Here is a 6,118-nt window from a genome sequence, read left to right as displayed (position 1 = left end):
AAACTATTTCAACAATAGTAACCAGCATCGGCAGCTCTCAGCTCCTCTCTGGGTTTGTTGCTGCTCTGAACAGATCGCTAATAAAATCTGTTTTCTTTGACATTCTTGGTGGTTTGTTTAGGGGGCGGAGCCTGTAGTGGGCTGGTGTGTGACTCCTGGTCGAGGGTGGATGTGAGAGTCTGTGCTGTGGATTCTGGGTTTCTCTGCTGCGTGTCCGGCCCGTGGCGTCGTCCATTATTGATGACAGGTGGTGTTCGGGGTATCGTCCTCTCCAGCACACAGCTTCAGTCCTCCAGTTTGGACTGGATGACCTGACCCCTCTGGCGTTTGCGTCGCTTGGCCGCCATGTTTCCTGCTGCTGCTCTGGTGAATGACGTCACCATGCAGGGAGCGTAGCTTGCAGGAGTTCCGTGACATGCTGCGTGAAGTCAGTGGAAACAGGAATCCATCACAGAATTAGCAAACGGTTCAATAAAATTAAATCACTAGGAACCAGTTCTCAACAAGGACCGGTTCTGAATTCTGATCCCTGTCCAGTAGAGGGCAGTGTAATCCAGAAGCTCAGTAGTCCCACCAAATGTCTTTAGAGTTTCTTTATTTCCACGTCCAGGTAAAGTCCCATCGTGGACCAACTGGTATAAACACACTCATCGTTCTTTCCTTGAGAGCTCTGACATCTCGGTTTTGTACAAATTCTCTCTTCTTTGTTTCTTTCACTGATCGCACATGAACTACACAGCACAACACTGCCCCTACAGGTCATCTGTGGTATTGCTGCGCTATGCACCTCAATAGAAAAGAACCAAATTACAGAGGAAACGAAAGCCGAACATGGACAGCAGGCTCCGTCTGTACCCTCTTGTTGTTTGGGCGTTGGCTACTGAAAATGATGACGACTTATGTCAGTACGAAAGTAAAAAAAACTTGCAGAAAGTAAATAAACAGAGCTAACAGAGAATCAGGTTGTTCTAGAAACAGACAGAATAACGTGAACGTGTTTGATGGTTTCCTCAGAATCTGCCCGTTGGAACTCATTCTTCTCTTCTGCACTTTCTATTGGATAAACTAGACGCAGATAAAATCCCTCAGTATTCAGCGGCAGATTGAAATGGTGCTTCTTTTAACTAAAAGCTCAGTAAACCATTGAACTCAAAGTAAATATTCTCATTCTGAGAAAAATAAGATCAGCATTAAAACCGAACCGCAGAGGCGAGTTTGTCATGCTAATTGTTGTCAAAGTGACCGGCGGTAAGGAGCAACACTGGAGTTGAAAATGAAACTTTTGGAAGGAAACTTTAAATTAATTAACATTAAATGCACAAACAATGAACATTTGAAGTTATTACTTATTATTGTGGGTATTTACCGTGCTTTCTTTAGACTGGTCTGGCTCCATTGACGCTCCATGTTGAATTAAATGGAGGAAGTCAATATTCCCACAAGATGTACTCACCAGGAGACCAAACCAAAGAAAAGCAGAGTAAAATTTGAAGTGCTGGTTGTACTGTGGTGACTCTGAACACGAAGTGTCGGCTCGGGCAAAAAACCTGCTGCTCGTTGGGCAGGATTGATTTACATAGTCTGAGCAAAATATTCACTTAAAACTGTGGGAAGTGTTCCAAAAGTAAGAACGGAGCAGGAGTATCATAAATCTACTGCACTGGAAACAAGCAGCCACCTTAAGAGTTTTCTCACAGAGATCGTAACACTAACCCAGCAGGAAGACCAGGCTAACCCACACAAGAATTCATAAGATTAAAGCCAGATTTTCACTCAGTATCTTTCACTGAAAAGTACAAAAAAAAAAAAGAAACAAAAAAGGAACAAAAGTGGCCCACAGCACGATGTCTTGTTATACCAAAAGTCACCACAAGGCGGTGCAGTGGGACAGCAGAAAGAAAAGAAGCGCTGCAGCAGTCTTACTCTGAAGAACGGGAAATTTGATGAGAAAATTCTTGGCCATAACTAATGCTGAAACTGAAGAGCATTGCCTCACCACTGCCCCCCAGAGCGCAAAGTTAGCATTACATAAAAGTTCAATACCGTTGAAGCCGGAAGTGTTTGGTTAAATCGGTTTATTCCTTGGCTTGTCCTCTAACTCCATTTGAATCAAGCTTTGTGAACAAAGAAAATCAAACCACACTGTTACACCAGATCCAACTAAATACTAAATGTAGCACAAAGTAACTGAAATATACTTCAATTGAATATACTTTGTGAACCATGAATGTTTCAGTTTTGGGAAATCACAGATTTGACACAGACCTCTGCTATCCTGTAAGAAATAGACGTCTTTATTCAATCACAGTTACTCAGAAAGAAACTCTGCTAAAGTAGAAACCAGAGGCGTGTTACACTCATCACACACGGAGGCAGGGATGCACATAAACATCTATCCAACAACACAAACTGCACACAGACAATGGCCTGAAATGACTAATCATGCACCGAGAACTCAGGTTATGTGTACAGGTTGTAGTGATGTGGCAGATGAAGTGGCTGTAAAGGAAAAGTACTCACCCTTTCAGAAGTTTGCAGCTTGTTTGTATCATGACAGTCAATAGTTTGGTTTATTTAGTTTACTTTTCAGAACTTAAGGGAATCAGATTACTGCCATGGAATTTAATCTGACAAACAAATACACAATGTAACTTCAATATTTCGTACATTTCAGCCGCGGTCTGACTAAGAACCAGTTTCCACAGCAGCAGTGCGGGGGGGGGTTACACAACACCGGCGCTCGGAGCCTCTGAAACAAAACCTTTTTCAAAATGGCTGCCAAAGTAGAAATGTTGGGGCTCCGTTGTCGTGTCGACGTGTGAAAATAGCGAAGGTCACGAGTCCATATAGTCCCAGGACTTGGGAGTTTTGTAGTTGACAGCAACTGAAATAACAATGTAACTTGGCGTATTGTTCCCTGCGTGAATATGTGTAGTTTCATTACAAAATAAACAAACGGCGCCAACTGGTGGACTGGCACAACATTGTTTTCAAGGTTTCTGTGCAAAAAGACGTCGTTTTCAAAAGCTTGCAAAACTTTCTTGAAAAGAAAAAGCTGCGATGCTTTTTCACTTGAAATGCTTTTTATTTAACGGGCCTGATTCTGGGAGGAACAACAGAACTCATCCCCGTGAGTCCAAAGTGTCTTGTGTATTAAAAGACTGAAGTCAGCCAGAATTCCATCACAAACCACAGCATGAAGACGATATAAAGTGCAATGGATTCTGTCTGAAGGGTTTGGAAAGGTCCAACACAGGAAGAGGACAGACTTGAAAAACTAAAAAAATGTAATTTGGTCTGATGAGACAGAAACAGAACTTATTGGACAGAAATGTATGTGCTATGTTGGGTAGACGTAAATGGTGCACATCTACAGAACCAGAACATCCCTATTATGAAGCATGGGGGTGGCATCATCATGCACTTAAGTGGCACATGTTTGTAAGTTGGAACCTTTAGAGAGAAAACGCCCCAAATAATTCAGAGAAAACCGAACAAGAAAAGTTTATAGACGCCGTTTACACAACAAGGTTCAAGTGTTTCTGGTGTCTATACCGAGTCTGAGCGTCTTCTGAAAGGGTTTTAAAAAATTCCGCATCGGGAGCCATTTTCATAAAGCTGTGCTCCCATTGGCTCCGAGCAGCATTGTTGTGTAAACAAACATCCGAACCTCAACAAATGTTTTGCATTTTCAGTTGAAAATGTGGTCAAAGACTGGCTGGCTCCAGGGGGGTGTTGGGGGGCGGGGCGTGCTGGGGGCGGGGCGTGCTGGGGGCAGGGCGTGTTGGGGGCGGGGCCTGAGGCTTTGACAGCTCCGACGTTGTCATAATGACATCTGTACATCTTCTAAAACATAATAAGACTTTTTTGAACCAACCTCACAAATTCTTTTGGAAGGTTTTGTATGTTTGTGAGAGCGGCTGTTTGGCATCAGTGTAAAGCAGGGGTGTCCAGCTCCGGTCCTGGAGGGCCGGCGTCCTGGAGGGCCGGCGTCCTGGAGGGCCGGCATCCTGGAGGGCCGGCGTCCTGGAGGGTTTAGCTCCTCCCAGTTAAAACACACCTGATTTCAATGAGCAGCTCGTTATTGGGCTTTTTCACAACCTTGGTGATGACATCATCATTAGATTCAGGTATGCTGATGCAGGGAGAACTAAAACATGCAGGACAGGGGTCCTCCAGGACCGGGGTTGGACACTCCTGGTCTAATGTAAGATATTAGTTCAAATCGAGTCCACAAACAGCGACAACAAAAATAGGTTGGTAACCACTGCTGGAGATATAGATTACATACCAACTGGATGGGTTTGAAATATATCAACACTGAAAAACATTTGAGGGGTGAATACTTTTCCACAGGCACTGTAAAGGGAACAGAACTCTGAGTAATCAACAGTAGTTCTAAATACAAGAGAAAACTATATTACTGATGGCACAATAGAACTAAATCTGTTGTTTTGTTTCTGCAGCCGAAAGCTTCACACTGTTGGTTGGTAAGTTCAACACAGAACATTTGTGCAATTTCTGCTTAAGGTTTGACAGTAATCCTTCGTACGGCCAGAAGTAAGCTACAAAAACATGAGGGAACATTCTATATGGTAATCGACAGTATTTTAGGCCGTTTCCACGACACCCAACACCTAATCCGCTAAAAAAAGGAGAGTGTTTCCACTGCAGCAGCGGACACACAGACAACGGTGTAGTTAGTCTGCCGGGCCACTGGAGGGCGCTGTTGCTTGTATTTGTAATGAAACTACACAGACGTGTGCAGAGAACAAAACACTATAAAGGTGAAGAAAATGTAGAGAACCTGACATCCTAGTGGACTGATGAGGAACCGGATGATATCAGGGAGAGTCTCAACTATTAAACTACTGATCTGGAGGAGAAAACTAGAATATGGACCGCGGGTCGTACCACTACGGGTCGTACCACTACGGGCCGTACCACTACGGGCCGTACCACTACGGGCCGTACCACTACGGGCCGTACCACTACGGGGCGTACCACTACGGGGCGTACCACTACGGGGCGTACCACTACGGGTCGTACCACTAGTACCACTACGGGTCGTACTACTACGGGTCGTACCACTACGGGTCGTACCACTAGTACCACTACGGGTCATACCACTACGCGGCCGCCATGTTGGTTTACTGGTGGATGAGCAGGAGGGAGGGAGAGATGAGCAGTAACAGGCTCCGCCTCCATCAGTCTCTGCAGGGGGGAACAGTGACCGTGAAAGAATCTTTACCTCGGGAGGCGGATTAAGAACTTCATGGACTCAGTGGATCAGAACACTGGTGTCGTGGAAACAGACCCTCCAAAGTGAAGGAAGTTTTGCAGATACACTCGTATTTGTTGTGGTGAAAACGAGGCCGAAGACGAGGCAGTGTGATGCCAAGCTGCATAAAACCTTGTTATCATCATAAATACTAAGAAGTTCCCAGAAGCAGTACAATCCGGCTGTCCAGCAGTAAACTGCCAGACGCACGGAGGAGGGAAACCGCTCGACATTAATTACAACTTGACACTTGCCACAGGAAATTATGAGTCGAGTATTTAGTGTCAATTACAGGAAAATAAATATTTCATTTATGCAAAAAAAACATGTTAATTATTTATAACACTGGAGGCAACAACCAAGCTGTGAAGTACTGCATGTAACTGTGCTACTACACATAGAAAAGAGATTAGCGGAGCATTTATAAAAACATCCTTCTGTAAAACCGTCACCGGATTTAATTACCGACTGTTCAGTTGTTGGTGACGAAGACGACAGCGGTTCCCCATCTGGGGGGTGGGCGAGGTGTCGCCTGCTCTGAGGCCAAATGAAGCTTCGCACTAAAACAATGAGGCCGATTGGTTCTGATTCTGACGGGTCTTACTTTGGATGTTGGGGAGGATATGAGTGTTTTTCATTGTAATGTTTGGCAGGTCAAAAGTCAAAGAGGGGGTCAGAAGTGTTTCTTACAGGCAGTGTGTGTGTGTGTGTGTGTGTGTGTGTGTGTGTGTGTGTGTGTGTTACATGAAGGATTATGAAAGAAATCTAACAGCCTAGGTGAAAGTATGGTGCACACACACACACACACACAACATGGGACAGAAACCAAAAACATAA

This window comes from Lipophrys pholis (assembly GCF_963383615.2).
Source record: "Lipophrys pholis genome assembly, chromosome: 9".
NCBI classification, from domain to species: Eukaryota; Metazoa; Chordata; class Actinopteri; order Blenniiformes; family Blenniidae; genus Lipophrys; species Lipophrys pholis.
This window is presented reverse-complemented; position numbering follows the sequence as displayed.